The 17143-nt window shown below is 41.2% G+C and overlaps 1 protein-coding gene and 1 pseudogene across 1 annotated transcript in view; both read right to left on the bottom strand.

The window, feature by feature from the left end:
- The window catches only part of TTBK2 (tau tubulin kinase 2), a 159248-nt gene that overhangs the window by 134846 nt on the left and 7259 nt on the right, over positions 1–17143 (bottom strand). The window lies entirely within an intron of this gene.
- On the bottom strand, positions 8769–9074 carry LOC103287525 (60S ribosomal protein L35a-like; annotated as a pseudogene).

Here is a 17143-nt window from a genome sequence, read left to right as displayed (position 1 = left end):
TCTCTGAAAAAGGGAACAAAGGGAAACTTAGAAAAACAGGTATGAAGGAAGAACAACAGAAACCTAGGCAAATATAACAGACTAATCTCTAATATTCTTTAAAATATGCTTGACAGTTAAGAACAAAAGCTATAACACTGTCTGAAAGGATTTTCAATGTACACAGATATAATTCATAAGACTACAACAACAAAAAGGTGAAATGTTAGAAAGACCTATATGATGGTGATTGCATTCCCCTTGGAGAGGTAATATAATAATTCTAGTAGACTTTGAAAAATTAGATAGGTATATTGTAAACCCTAGAGCAACCACTTAAAAAGAAACTATACAGTAAGACATAGTGAAAAGCAAAAACAAATGAAATAAAGTAGAACATGTTAAGATAGCCATGGCCCAGTGGCTCAGTTGGTTGGAACATTGTTCTGTGCACCAAAAGGTTGTAGGTTCAATTCCCAGTCAGGACACATACCTAGGGGCATGTACAGGAGGCAACTGGTAGATGTTTCTTTCTCATATTAAGGTTTCGGTTTCTCTCTCTCTCTCTCTCTCTCTCTCTCTCTCTCTCTCTCCCTCCCCATCCTCTCTCTCTAAAATCAATAATAATAGCCCCACTGGCGTGGCTCATTGGTTGAGTGTCAATCTATGAACCAGGAGATCATGGTTCTATTCCCAGTCAGGGCACATGCCCAGGTTATGGGCTCAATCTCCAGTGTGGGGCATGCAGAAGGCAGCTGATCAGTGATTCTCTCTCATCATTGATGTTTCTATCTTTCTCCCTCTCCCTTCCTCTCTGAAAAATCAATAAAAATAAATAAATAAAAAATAACATCATAGCACCAATAAAAACCTGAAAGTTTTCCTCCTAAGATCAGGAACAAGACAAGGAGGCCCACTCTCACCACTTTTATTTAACACTAGAGGCCCGGTGCACGAAATTCGTGCACGGAGGGGGGTTGTCCCTCAGCCCAGCCTGTACCCTCTCCAATCTCGGACCCCTCAAAGGATGTCCGACTGCCCGTTTAGGCCCGATCCCTGGGATCGGGCCTAAACGGGCAGTCAGACATCCCTCTCATAATCCAGGACTGCTGGCTCCCAACTGCTTGCCTGCCTGCCTTCCTGATTGCCCCTAACTGCTTCTGCCTGCCAGCCTGATCACCCCCTAATCACTCCCATGCCAGCCTGTTTGCCCCCAACTTCCCTCCTCTGCTGGCCTGGTCACCCCTAACTGCCCTCTCCTGCAGGGTTGATCACCTCCAACTGCCCTTCCTTGCAGGCCTGATCCCTCTCAACTGCCCTCCCTTGCAAGCCTGGTCCCTCTCAACTGCCCTCCCTTGCAGGCTGGGTGCCTCCCAACTGCCCTCTCCTGCTGGCCATCTTGTGGTGGCCATCTTGTGTCCACATGGGGGCAGGATCTTTGACCACATGGGGGCAGCTATATTGTGTGTTGCAGTGATGATCAATCTGCATATTACTTTTTTATTAGATAGGATAGAGGCCTGGTACAGGGGTGGGGGCCAGCTGGTTTGCCCTGAAGGGTGTCCCTGATCAAGGTGGGGTTCCCTTGGGGCATGGGGCGGCCTGAGCAAGGGGCCTGTGGTGGTTTGCAGGTGGGCCACACCCCCTGGGATGCAAGCGGAGACCCTGGTATCTGGAATTTATTTTCCTTCTACAACTGAAACTTTGTAGCCTGGAGCAGAGCCAAGCCTGGGGCTCCCTCCGAGGCCCGAATCCATTTGTGTTGGGGTTATAATTGAAACGTTGTTGCCTTAAGCGGGTGGGCCTGGCCAGGGTGTGCAGAAAGCTTTGCTTCCCCTGTTGCCGGCGGCAACCCTGGCCTGCTCTCTCAAGCTCGATTCTCCTGCCATTTGTTTGAATTTGTTTACCTTCTATAATTGAAACTTTGTAGCTTGAGTGGAGGCTTAGGCCTGCAACGGCTGGCAGAAAGCTTGGCTTCCTCTGTTACCTAGGGAACCTTGCTCTCTGTGGCTGTAGCCATCTTGGTTTGGGTTAATTTGCATACTCACTCTGATTGGCTGGTGGGCGTGGCTGGTGGGCGTGGCTGTGTGTCGGAGGTGTGGTCAATTTGCATATTTGTCTATTATTGTCTATAGGATAGTATTGAAAGTCCTGCCCATAGCAATCAGACAAGAAAAAGAAAAAACATCCAAATTAGACAGAAAGAAATAAAACTATCACTATTTACTTCTATATAGAGCAGTGGTTCTCAACCTTTCTAATGCCGCAACCATTTAATACAGTTCCTCATGTTGTGGTGACCCCCAACCATAAAATTATTTTTGTCGCTACTTCATAACTGTAATTTTGCTACTGTTATGAATCGTAATGTAAATATTTGTGTTTCCTGATGGTCTTAGGTGACCCTGCTAGCAGTTCTCAACCTGTGGGTCGCGAGAACCCTGCTGTAGAGCCTAAGACCATCGGAAAACACAGATATTTACATTATGATTCATTAACAGTAGCAAAATTAGTTATGAAGTAGCAACAGAAATAATTTTATGGTTGGGGGTCACCACAACATGAGGAACTGTATTAAAGGGTCACGGCATTAGAAAGGTTGAGAACCACTGATATAGAGTATCATGATAACATGATACTCTATATAGAAAGCTAAAGACCACCGAAAAAACTAATAAATTCAGTAAAGCTGTAAAATACAAAAGTAAAATCTATGGTGTTTCTGTATACTAACAACGAATTATTGGAAAGAGAAATTAAGAAAATCCCATTTTCAAAGTGCATCAAAAAAAATACCTATGATTACATTTAACCAAGGAGGAGAAAGACCTGTACTCTGAACACTATAAGACACTGATGAAATAAAATTGAAGACACAAATAAATAGAAGGATAGTGTGCTCATGGATTGGAATAACTAACATTGTTAAAATATCCATTCTACATAAAGCAATTTATAGAGCCAATGCAATCCCTATCAAAATACCAACAGTATTTTTCTCAGTACTAGAACAGATAATCCTAAAATATACATGAAAACACAAAACACCCTATATAATCAAAGCAATCTTGAGAAAGAACAACAAAGTTGGAGGTATCATGCTTCCTGATTTCAAACTATATTACAAAGCTATAGTAATCAAAACAGTATAGTACTGGCACAAAAACAGACACATAGGTCAATAGAACTAAACAGAAATCCCAAAAATTAACCCATAATTATATGGCCAATTATTCTATGATAAAGGAAGCAGGACTAGACAATGGGGAAAAGATAGTCTCTTCAATAAATGGTGTTGGGGAAAGTGGACATATACATGTAAAAAAAAATAATAAAGCTGGACACCTTCTTACAACATATACAAAAATAAACTCAAAATGGATTAAAGACTTAAATATAAAACCTGAAACCATAAAACTCCTAAAAGCAAACATAGGCAGTAAACTCTCTGACATCAGTCATAGCAATATTTTTTGGGATATGCCTCCTCAGCAAGAACTACAAAAGCAAAAATAAACCAATGGGACTACATCAAACTATAAAGCTTTTGCACAATGAATGAAACCATCAACAAAAAGAAATAGCAACCTACTGTATGGAAGAAGATATTTGCAAGTGATATATCCCACAAGGGATTAATATCCAAAATATATAAAGAGCTCATACAACTCAACACTTAAAAAAAACAACTGAATAGACGTTTCTCCAAAGACATGTAAATGGCCAACAGACACATGAAAGGATGCCTAATATAACTAATCTCAGGGAAATGCAAATCAAACCAGAAAGAGATAATATCTCACACCTGCCAAATGGCTATTATCAGAAAAACAAGACATATAAGTGTTGTCGAGAAAAGGGAACGGTGGGTCACCATGGAAAACAGTATGGAGGTTCCCCAAAAAATTAAAAATAGACCTGCCATACAAACCAGCAATTCCACCTTTGGACATTTATCCAAAGAAAACAAAAATACTGATTCAAAAAGATATATGCATTCTTATGTTCAATATAGCATTATCTACAATAGCCAAGATATGAAAGCTATAGATAGATAAATAGATAAAGAAGATCTGGGGTATGTGTGTACGTATTCACTTCATGGCTGAGTAATATTCCATTGTAAATATACACTGAGTGGCCAGATTATTATGATCTCTGAATGCATAATAATCTGGCCACTCAGTGTATTTGTATCTCAAATGGGTACCAAAAATATTCTAGACTTTTGCTGGAGATCAACCACCTATTTGCCCTGAGCTTTCTATCAGCCAGTGCAAAGGGGAAAACTGATCAGGTGCACGATTTATAGTATCTTTGATATTAAATAAATGAGGTGCTCAAGAGAAGTACACTGAGTGGCCAGATTATTATGCGTTCAGAGATCATAATAATCTGGCCACTAAGTGTATAAAACTAGAGGCCCAGAGCACGAATTCGTACATGGGTGGGGTCCGGCGGGCCAGGCCAGCCAGGGGGAGGGGACACGGGAGGTTGGCTGGCCAGCCCCGCCCCCTGGTCAAAGTCCCTGTCGAACTCCAGGTCGAACTCCTGGTCGAGGGTACAATTTGCATATTAGCCTTTTATTATATAGGATAATATTCCATTATTATAGAAATAAAATATTACTCAAATGTATATAATGGAATATTACTCAAATAAGATATATAGCAGAATATTACTGAACCATAAAAAATGAAATCTTGCCATTTGAGACAACATGAATGAACCTAAAGAGTATTATACTAAGTGAAATAAATCTGACCAAGAAAGACAAATGACATATGATTTTATTTATATGGGGAATCTTAAAAACAAAACAAACAGAACAAAATAAAAATGAATTAATGGATACAGAGAACAAACTGATGGTTGCCAGAGAGAAGGCAGGAGGAAGGGTGAAAAAAGAAAAAAAATATTTGGAGGTACAAAGTTCCAGTTATAAAATAAATAAATCACTGAAATGTAATGTACAGCAAAGGGAATATAATCAATAACACTATAATAACTATACAGTGACAAATGGTTACTAGACTTATAGTGATCACTGTGTAAGGTATATAGATGTTGAGTCACTATGTTATACATCGGAAACAAATCTGATGTTGTATGTCAACTTTAATAAAAAATGAATAAATATATAAATGATCTAAATGCACTCCTGAAATGCCAGAGATTTTCAAGATAAATACGATTTCTACAATAAACTCACTTCAAAATTAATGATGTATGTAGGGTAAAAGTAAAGAGATTCCCACTTCAGCTCTTTACTCTCTTAATTAGGGTCCCTTGGCATGGCCTGCGAGGATCAGGCCAAAACCGGCAGTCCAATACCGCCTGCTGCCCCTGGTCATCCCAGCCCCGCTGCACTGGCCGCAGGCTCATGCCCAGTCTGTCCCAATTGGGAGAGGCTCGTGCTGCAGCAACAACACTCACCAGCTGTCAGACCTGCCTCTGGTGCCTGATGCAGCTGAGCGGAGCTCCTGCTGTGACAGCGCACTGACCACCAGGGGGTAGCTCCTGCATTGAGCGTCTGCCCCCTGGTGGTCAGTGCGCATCATAGCTACCGGCTGGTCATCCGGTGGTCACAATCACTTAGGCTTTTATATATATAGGTAAGATAGTAATTTAATCATGACACATCCACATGCATCAGCAAAATGTTGGTGACATTTTTGTAGCCTGCAGAACAGATTAATTTACAGTTGATTTTGCTTTGAAGCAGACAAAATGTAAATTCATATTAAGTACTGTATAGAAATACATCATTCACTTTAAACTCATCCAAATATAATTTACCAGTTTTCAGAATTTCCAGCACAGAACTTCCTAAAAAGAGAGCCATTGTTCAATTATAGATCAGTGTGGGTAACAAAGTGAAATTCAGAAGAAGTAAAGTTATTTATTTGACATTTAAATCTTTACATTTTTGCCTCAGTATATACTGCCTTTTTATTATACAAAGTGTCCATCCCAAATTTCAGGTGAATGTATAAACAAAATGTAGTACATACAATTCAGTATTTCAAAAAGGAAATTCTTACATATGTTACAACATGAATGAACTTTGAAGACATTAGGCTCAGTGAAATAAGCCAATCACAAAAGGTAAAACATATGATTCCATTTATTATAGGTACATAGATTAGTTAAATTCTTATGGATAGAAAGAAGTTTCTGTCTGGTGGTTACCAGGGACTGAGAGGAGGAGGAAATAGTATTTAATAGGCAATTAGGGTATGGAGTTTCATTTTGGGAATATTAAAACATTCTGGAGATGGATGGTAGTGATGGTTGCACAATGATGTGAATGTACTTAATACCACTAAAATGTACACTTAAAATAGTAAACCTTATGCATATTTTTAACAAAGTAAAAAAAATTTAAATTTTAAATAGGACTACTAGGTACCCCTTGAGATATATATACACACACACACACACACACTAGAGACCCGGTGCACAAAATTTGTGCACGGAGGGGGGTTGTCCCTCAGCCCAGCCTGTACCCTCTCCAATCTGGGACCCAGTGGGATTGGGCCTAAACGGGCAGTCGGACATCCCTCTCACAATCCAGGACTGCTGGCTCCCAACTACTTGCCTGCTTGCCTTCCTGATTGCCCCTAAATCGCTTCTGCCTGCCAGCCTGATCACCCCCTAACCACTCCGCTGCCAGCCTGTTTGCCCCCAACTTCCCTCCTCTGCCGGCCTGGTCACTCCTAACTGTCCTCTCCTGCAGGGTTGATCACCTCCAACTGCCCTCCCTTGCAGGCCTGGTCCCTCTCAACTGCCCTCCCTTGCAGGCCTGGTCCTTCTCAACTGCCCTCCCTTGCAGGCCGGGTGCCTCCCAACTGCCCTCTCCTGCTGGCCATCTGTGGTGGCCATCTTGTGTCCACATGGGGGCAGGATCTTTGACCACATGGGGGCAGCTATATTGTGTGTTGCAGTGATGATCAATCTGCATATTACTCTTTTACTAGAGGCCCGGTGCACGAAATTCGTGCACGGAGGGGGGTTGTCCCTCAGCCCAGCCTATATCCTCTCCAATCTGGGACCCCTCAAAGGATGTCCGACTGCCCGTTTAGGCCCGATCCCTGGGATTGGGCCTAAACGGGCAGTCGGACATTCCTCTCACAATCCAGGACTGCTGGCTCCCAACTGCTTGCCTGCCTGCCTTCCTGATTGCCCCTAACCACGTCTGCCTGCCAGCCTGATCACCCCCTAACCACTCTGCTGCCAGCCTGTTTGCCCCCAACTTCCCTCCTCTGCCGGCCTGGTTACCCCTAACTGCCCTCTCCTGCAGGGTTGATCACCTCCAACTGCCCTCCCTTGCAGGCCGGGTGCCTCCCAACTGCCCTCTCCTGCTGGCCATCTTGTGGTGGCCATCTTGTGTCCCATGGGGGCAGGATCTTTGACCATATGGGGGCAGCTATATTGTGTGTTGCAGTGATGATCAATCTGCATAGTACTCTTTTATTAGGTAGGATAGAGGCCTGGTACAGGGGTGGGGGCCAGCTGGTTTGCCCTGAAGGGCGTCCCTGATCAGGGTGGGGTTCCCTTGGGGCATGGGGCGGCCTGAGCGAGGGGCCTGTGGTGGTTTGCAGGCGGGCCATGCCCCCTGGCAATGCAAGCAGAGGCTTTGGTATCTGGAATTTATTTTCCTTCTACAATTGAAACTTTGTAGCCTGGAGCAGAGCCAAGCCTGGGGCTCCCTCCGAGGCCCGAAGCCATTTGTATTGGGGTTATAATTGAAACTTTGTTGCCTTAAGCAGGTGGGCCTGGCCAGGGTGTGCAGAAAGCTTTGCTTCCCCTGTTGCCGGCGGCAACCCTGGCCTGCTCTCTCAAGCTCCATTCTGCCGCCATTTGTTTGAATTTGTTTGCCTTCTATAATTGAAACTTTGTAGCTTGAGTGGAGGCTTAGGCCTGCAACGGCTGGCAGAAAGCTTGGCTTCCTCTGTTACCTAGGAAACCTTGCTCTCTGTGGCTGTAGCCATCTTGGCTTGGGTTAATTTGCATACTCGCTCTGATTGGGTGGTGGGCGTGGCTTGTGGGTGTGTCGGAGGTGTGGTCAATTTGCATATTTGTCTATTATTAGATTAGATTAGATAGGATAGAGGCCTGGTACAGGGGTGGGGGCCAGCTGGTTTGCCCTGAAGGGTGTCCTGGATCAGGTGGGGTTTCCCTTGGGGTGTGGGGCGACCTGAGCGAGGGTCCTGTGGTGGTTTGCAGGCCAGCCACGCCCCCTGGCAACGCAAGCGGAGGCCCTGGTATCTGGAATTTATTTTCCTTCTACAATTGAAACTTTGTATGTAGCCTGGAGCGAAGCCAAGCCAAGCCTGGGGCTCCCTCCAAGGCCGGCAGCCATTTCTGTTGGGGTTATAATTGAAACTTTGTAGCGTAAGCGGGTGAGCCCGGCCAGGGTGTGCGGAAAGCTTTGCTTCCCCTGTTGCCAGCAGCAACCCGGGCCTGCTCTCTCAAGCTCCATTCTCCTGCCATTTGTTTGAATTTGTTTACCTTCTATAATTGAAACTTTGTAGCTTGAGTGGAGGCTTAAGCCTGGAAAGGGCAGGCGGAAAGCTTGGCTTCCTCTGTTACCTAGGAAACCTTGCTCTCTGTGGCTGTAGCCATCTTGGTTTGGGTTAATTTGCATACTCGCTCTGATTGGATGGTGGGTGTGGTTTGTGGGTGTGTCGGAGGTATGGTCAATTTGCATATTTGTCTATTATTAGATAGGATACTGTATATTTTAAGAGGACAAACCCATTTTGTTTTTTTACTTTTCAATAAGCTTAAATCCTTGAGGGATACAGCATTACATGGATTCTGTGTCCAATAGCCTTAGCAGGAAGGTTGCTTTGGAATTTAGCATGAACCGTGCCACTGTTTCCATGAGCACGAGTTTCCACAGATTACTCTGGTTTTGTGTCACCAGGAGTCACTGTGTTGTTCTTTGTTTTGTACACATAAGCACATCTCTTGCCTAGATAGAATTCTGTTTCATCTCGAGCTTAGACATCTTCTATTTTAAGAAAAGCTGTGTGCTCCCTCTGGTTCCGGAGATCCCACTCATAGCCAGCAAAAATGGCCTTGGACATATGTATTTGTCATTATAGAAGTCCTGTTCCCAGCAGGCCTCCACAGGCTCCAAGATCTACCTCACTTTAAATTACCAGCGGGAAGATCATGGAACAAAGTGGTATCTGGATAAAATCCTTCAGAACACTTAAGTAAATAAAAAAAAAATACAGCCGTTCCAATTAGGAAATAAACCCTAGTGAAAAAAGCCCAGAATCCTTTAAGCTACCAAGGTGTACTAGACTTCCTTTTTTAAAAATATATTTTTATTGATTGAAGAGGGAAAGAGAGATAGAAACATCAATGATGAGAGAGAATCATTGATTGGCTGCCTCCTGCATGCCCCCTACTGGTGATCGAGCCCACAACCTAGGCATGTGCCCTTGACCAGAACTGAACTTGGGACCCTTCAGTCCACAGGCCAACGCTCTATCCACTGAGCCAAACTGGCTCGAGCTGTACTAGACTTCTAAAATGGCTCCCCATGAACCCCATCTTGTGCTGCTGATCCTCTCCCCTTGAATGTGGGTGGATCTAATGACTTGCTTCTAATGATAGAATACGGCAAGTGACAGGATGTCACTTCCCAGATGTACTATAGAAGACTGTGACATCTACCTTGCTCACATTCTCTTTTTTTGACTCTTCCTAGTTGCTTGATCTTCTGATGAAGCGAGCTGCCAAGGAAAGGCCACAAGGCAAAGAACTAAGGGCAGCCTCTGCCAGCAGTATTGATTCCACTTTTAATAGGTACCAACATCTAGCAGGGAACCGAGGCCCTCCGTCCAACCACCCACAAGGAATTGAATCAATCTAACAATCATCAGTTAGCTTAAAAATGGGTCTTTCCCCAGTTGAGCCTTGTGATGACTACAGCCTACCTTTATTGCAGCCTGTGACTGCCCTGAAACAGACTATCTAGATAAGTCAAATCTTGCCCCACAGACACTGTGAAATTAAGAAATGTTGTTTTAAAACACAAGTTTTTGGTAATTTGTCCTGCAGTTATGCAGCAATAGATAACTAATACACTACCAGTCTTCATTGGTATGGGGCAACAGTATCTCAAACTTGTACCTGAAGCACAGATTCTTTTTGATTCCACATCACAAATTATATCTGAAAAATTAATGTAATTTGGCTATATGCTGTCAAATAATTATTTAGGACTCATTTTTTTTAGTAATGCTAATAACTTAAAAATAATCTATTTTGGTGTAAAAATCGAGATACTAAAAGAGAGGAATTAAATAAATTCCTTGGAAATATCATCAATGACCTAAAATAAGGAGTAAAGAGCATGCTAATGAATTCAGACAATGATGCTAAATCTGGAGGTGTTGACAAAACAGAACCAAAGAAGATCAAAATATGGACAGAACATACTAAATGGATATTCAACTTGTAAAATAACATGTGGTGAAAATCATTTAAAGCATTTGGTAAGTAGAAAAACATTGAGAAGGAAGTAGCTGGCAAATTAATAAGTAAACAATGACAATCCATGAAGATGAAGACCGTATCATAATCATTATAATCTTTACCAAGATAAAAATTTATGAACTTTGCATTTTATCAAATAGATATCTGAAGTTAATCAGCTGAAAATGAGACATCAAACTGGACATAATTTAAAAGTCACATAGATGCACATATACAAATGTAACAAAAAGATGAGAGAAAAATGAGAAATAAGCAGAGAATGAAACTAAGAATAAGAAGCGTAAAAGGCAAATGGATTAAAAAAATCGTGTAAGAATTCCAAAAACATAAACCAAAGTAAAACCCACTTAATGAAGAGAACTCCCTACAAGAGTATTATTTGAGAAAATAATGTAACACTGCATTATTACATTATTAATAATGTAATAATGCAGTGTTACATTATTAATAATGTAACACTGCAGTGTGCTCACTGTCTCTAACTCCAAAATACATATTAACACCTGACTACCTTAGCCAGTGATGGCGAACCTATGACACGCGTGTCAGCACTGACACGTGTAGCCATTTCTGATGACACGCGGCCACTGAGGCGGCCGCATGCCGAGGATGAAACATTTGCTGCTCCTGAGGATGAAACATTTGCGAAATAATGTTTTTTTCCTCAAAGTGACACACTACCCGAGTTATGCTCAGTTTTTTGGCGAAGTTTGACACACCAAGTTCAAAAGGTTGCCCATCACTGACCTAGACTCAAATCCTGGCTGTGTAACCTAGAGCCCATTACTTAATGTTTCCCTGCCTAGAATTCCTCATCTATTAAAAAAAAAGGGGGGATAAGAACAGTGGCTATCTAAGGATTGAAAGTGATAATGTAGGACAGCGGTCGCCAACCTTTCAGAATGTACTTTGGAAAATAGTTCTGTATTATAAAGTAGAGCTGAACATATGCTCACCCTGTGACCTAGTAACTCTTTTCCTAGGTATATATCCTACAAACACTCTTCTCTCATGTGTACCAGAAAACATGTTCAAGAATGTTCACAGCCACACTATCCATAAATGCCAAAAACTTGAAACAACCCAAATGTCCACTAAGAGAAGAAAGGATAAATTGTAGTATATTCATACAGTAAAAAAACAGTTTCCTACTGCTGACATACAAATTGCCATAAGTTTAGTGGCAAAGCAACACACTTTTATAATCTTACAGTTCTGGATATCAGAAGTCCAGGCAGGTTTCCATGGGGCTAAAATCAAGGTGTCAGCAAAGCTATTCACCTTCTAGATCAGTGGTTCTCAACCTTTCTAATGTCGCGACCCTTTAATACAGTTCCTCATGTTGTGGTGACCCCCAACCATAAAATTATTTTCGTTGCTACTTCATAACTGTAATTTTGCTACTGTTAATGAATCGTAATGTAAATATCTGTGTTTTCCGATGGTCTTAGGCTCTACAGCATCGGTTCTCAACCTGTGGGTCCGCTAGCAGGGTCGCCTAAGACCATCAGAAAACACAGATATTTACATTACGATTCCTAACAGTAGCAAAATTACAGTTATGAAGTAGCAACGAAAATAATTTTATGGTTGGGGGTCACCACAACATGAGGAACTGTATTAAAGGGTCACGGCATTAGAAAGGTTGAGAACCACTGTTCTAGAGGCTCTAGAGGAGAAACTATTTCCTTGCCTTTTCTAGCTTCTAGAAGCTGCCTGCCATTCTTTGGCTCATGGCCCTATCCTGCATCTTCAAAGCCAGTTGAGCAGCATCTTCAAATCTCTCTCTGGCTTCTGCTTCCTTCCATCATCACATCTTATTTCTCTCTGACAAAATATATATGCCTTCCTCTTATATGTGGTTATATTGAACCCACCTTAATAATCAAAGATTATCTTTCTATCCCAAGAACCTTAACTTAATCATACCTGCAAAGTCCCTTCTGTCATAATAGTGTGATATATTCACCCGTTTTAGGGAGTACGACATCAATATCTTTGGGGGATCATTACTCTACCTACCACAAAAACTATACTAAAATGAAAATGAAGCAACTACTGCTATACTGAACTATATGAATGAATCTCACAAAAGACAAAATCAAGTAAAACGAAAGTATACATACAATATAAGTCCTTCTATATAAAGTTCAAAAATAAGCAAAACTAAACTATGTTAAATAGGGATGCAAACATAGGTAGGAAGTCTGTTTTAAAAAAGTAAAGACATATAGTCGCGCAATCGGTTAGCGCGAGGTACTTATAAAAAAAGACATGATTTTTCACAAAAATCACAAGAATGGATTCTTTTGGGATAAACAAGGGAGCTTCTGAGATGCTGGAAATGTTTCTTTTTTTTTCCAATATGGTTTTATTGATTTTTATTTTTTTTTTTAGAAAGAGAAGGGAGAGAGATAGAGAGATAGAAACGTAGATGAGACAGGAACATCATCGATCAGCTGCCTCCTGCATACCCCCCTACTGGGGATCAAGCCCACAACCCGGGCATGTGCCCTGACTAGGATTGAATCGGCAACCTCTTAGTTTCTGGGTCGATGCTCAACCACTGAGCAACAACAGCTGAGTGGCAATGTTCTATTTCTTGACCACTTGGCTTTATAATTATTCTTTAAAAGATATGTCTCATGTACTCTAGTATTCTTTAAAAAAATATGTTTTATGTACTCTATTATTCTTTAAAAGATATGTTTTATGTACTCTATGATTAATATATCACCTACTGCTTATATCTTAAGAACAGTAACAGGTAGTATAATCATATAAACCAGAAGGAGGGAAAGCCAGACACAAGCCAGACACAAAAACAACCCCCTAGCAGTGTGATAGACAGCAGGAGACTGTCCAATCTATACAAGGTGAAAAACCAGTTAACCTGTGAGTTGAGCATGAAACAGAAATCTAGGTTCAGAGTAAAGAAATAGACTTAGCCCAGCTGTTTTGTTTCAGTGGTTGAGCGTCAACCAATGAACCAGGAGGTTGCTGGTTCGGTTCCCAGTCAGGGCATAAGCTCGGGTTGTGGACTCCATTGCTGATGCGGGGAGGCGGGGGGGGGGGGGGGGGGGGGGGGGGGTGCATGCAGGAGGCAGGAGGCAGCAGATCAATGATATTTCTTTCTCATTGATGTTTCTATCTCTCTATCCCTCTCCCTTCCTCTTTCTCTAAAAATCAATAAAGAAAAAAATTAAATAAAAAAGGCTTAGAATCACATACACAATTTACAATGTCTTCTTATTAAGCTATGAATATTTTTAGTTTAAGAGCAGAAATCTACTCATCTTTGTACTTTTAGTACTAGCATAATACTTTTTACAGAACAACTTTTCAATGGATTTTTTTGAAATATTTTTTAAAATATGTTTTTATTGATTTTTTAGAGAGAAAGAGGAAGGGAGAGGGATACAGAGATTAAAAAATTGATGAGAAATATCAATCGGCTGCCTCCTGCATGCCCCCAGTGGGCATGCAACCCAGGCATGTGCCCTGACTGGGAATCAAACCTGTGACCTCTTGGTTCATGAGTCAATGCTCAACCACTGAGCCACACCAGCCAGACTGAAATAATTTTTTAATATATTTTCATTGATTTCAGAGAGGAAGGGAAGAGGAGAGGGAGAGACAGCAACATCAATGATGAGACAGAATCATTGATCAGTTGCCTCCTGCATGCCCCTATGGGGATGGAGCCCGCAACCTGGGCACATGCCCTGACCAGGAATCAAAACTGTGATCTCCTGTTTCCTAAGTGGATGCTCAACTACTGAGCAACACCTGCTGGGCTCAACAGATTTTTAATGATTGCAATGTCTTTCACCTCCTATATACATTTTGCTTGATTTTGTAGTCCTCAAGCAAATAATTGAGAGTCAATTTAAAAATTCAACATATAATCACTCAATAAATTATTATGAATACATTAAAGAGTAGAAAGAAGTATAATGCATGGGACAGTGTGATCATATAGTTTCTCAGAGGAGGTAGAGAGGATTTATAGTGGTTTGGTAGATTGCAAAATAGCCACAAATTCCTTCCATTCCTCAATATCCTTCCCTTTACAATTGCCCTGGCTGCAACTTTCATCAAGAGACAGAGTTTCTTTCTCCATCCTGGAAATCAGGTTTGGCTCTGTGACTTGTTTTGACCAATAAGACATCAGCAAACATGACCCCGATGCTTGAAAAGCATTTATGCATTGGAAATTTGCCCTGTTTTGCTGGTTTGGAACCCAGATTGTGAAGAAACCCAAGCTACCTCACAAAGTGAGCCCAGACAAGTTCAAAAAAACCATTCAGCCAAGCCCAGTCAAACTGCCAACCCATGGAATAGTTAACTAATAGATTATTATTTTAGCCTCTAAACTTTGGAATGGTTTGTTTCAAGGCAGAATCTAACCAACTGAGGAGGTAAGCAAAGGAAATGAGCACAACATACAAGTGCATGGGTAACTGAATGCAGGAGATTAATCTAAAAGGAAAAGAGTTCTGATTGTGGATAAAGAATACATAGACCTGAAAGGTAAACTGAGTTAAAGACTAAAAATCAGGCTAGATACAGGATAGGTTTTATTCTATTTCAGCAGACAAGGGAGAGCCACTGAAGGACTTCAGAGCAAGGAAGGATATAGTATAAGAGGAAAGGAAGTCTAGTGAGGACTACTATAATCTAGATAGGCTGAAGTAATAAAATTATCCTACATTTGGAGGGAAGCTAGATAATTCACTAAACAGATAACAGTGTGGTTTTATAAATGCCATATATAGTTTATGTAAGATTCTGCTCTTAAATAGAAAAATAGGAAATTTATTTTTACCTACAATTTTAATCTCAATGGGAAGTGCTAGAATAAATCACCAAAAGAGCTTAAGATGTGTCTACAGGGTAAGAAAATATTTTTACTCTCTTTTTGAGCATAAAGATAAAATATAGATTTCTAGTGATACCATAACTGTAAACTATGACTTCTCTTTGAGATTTAAATATACCCACCAGACCATTTCAGCTCTGGCCTCCACAATATATAAGGGACCAGATTTACCCTCCTACCTACAAACTAGAAAAACAGACAAAAATATATAAATGAAACAATGGATTTTAGACACAAGACAACAGGCAGTACAACACAGGGGTCCATAATTGAATGGAAACAAGTGAAGTAAGCCTTACAACTGCCCCCACCTCACAGCCTAGGGAGTTTCCAGGCCACAGCACAGTAACAGGGAACCCAAAGAGAGGCCAGAAATCTCTTGTGAGTTGAGGAAAAAGAACTGAAAGTTTTGGGGAGGCCAAGGCAGGGCAGAACACTGGAGAGAGCTGCATAAAGAATAAGCTCTGGCCGAAACCGGTTTGGCTCAATGAATAGAGCATCGGCCTGCGGACTGAAAGGTCCCAGGTTCGATTCCGGTCAAGGGTATGTACCTTGGTTGCGGGCACATCCCCAGTAGGGGGTGTGCAAGAGGCAGCTGGTCGATGTTTCTCTCTCATCGATGTTTCTAACTCTCTATCCCTCTCTCTTCCTCACTGTAATAAATCAATAAAAAATATATTTAAAAAAAAAAAAAAAAGAATGAGCTCTGGATATCTAGAGAGGGTTCCTCTTAAGGCTTTGGCTGAGTACTTATCAGTGCATGTGTGTGAGAAAACAATCAAGGCCAGGGAAGGACCACTGAAAAGGGGCAGGTGGAAAAATCTGTGATGCTCACAAAGGGCCATAAATAGTTTGTATACTCACCAGAGTGACAAAGACCAAAAACAATGAGGGCCTTGAATGAATCAAACTATCTTCAAATAACTGTACCCCAGAACAAACCCCAAAATATTTAAAGGAAAACAAACAAATATATCCAACACATAACAATATAAAATCACAATGTCTGGAATTCAAACAGAATCACCAGGGCTGCAAGCAAAGAGAAATACCACTCCAGAAAAACAGACCCAGAAATAGTATAGGTGATAGAATAGGCAGACAAGGACTTTAAACAGCTATTATAAATATATTCAATATAGTAAATAAAACACAGAAAAGTATAAGCATGAAAGAAATGGAAGGTATCTGAAAATTAACTTCTAGACATGAAAAGTATATAGCTGAGATAAAAAGTACATTGGATGGGCCTGGCCAGGGTTGCTCAGTGATTGAGTGTCATCAACCTATGAACCAGGAGGTCATGGTTCAGGGCACATGCCTGAGTTGCGGGTTCAATCCCCAGTGTGGGGCTTACAGGAGGCAGTGTATCAATTATTCTCTCCCATCATTGATGTTTCTATCTCTCTCTCCCTCTCCTTTCCTCTCTGAAATAAATAAAAATATATTTTTAAAAAATACATTGGGTGGGATTAACACCAGATTAACCATGGAGGGGGAGGGGTGGATGGGGAAGGGGAATTAGTGAACTTTAAGATACAGAAAAAGACTATCCAAAATGAAAGAGAGAGAAAAAGACAAAAACCAAACAGAGCATCAGTGAACTACAGGAGAACATCAAAAAGCCTAATATATATTATACACAAATATAACTGGAGTTCCAGAAGGAGACAACAAAGAGGTTATTTACTCTTTTATTTTGTTGTCAGTTACTGTAACCATACTGTCTTATATAAAGTTTCTCTCCACTTTAAGCAGATACAC

This window comes from Eptesicus fuscus, chromosome 5 (genome assembly GCF_027574615.1).
Source record: "Eptesicus fuscus isolate TK198812 chromosome 5, DD_ASM_mEF_20220401, whole genome shotgun sequence".
NCBI classification, from domain to species: Eukaryota; Metazoa; Chordata; class Mammalia; order Chiroptera; family Vespertilionidae; genus Eptesicus; species Eptesicus fuscus.
The sequence above is the reverse complement of the archived record's forward strand: the minus strand, read 5'-3'. Positions and strand labels throughout refer to the sequence as shown.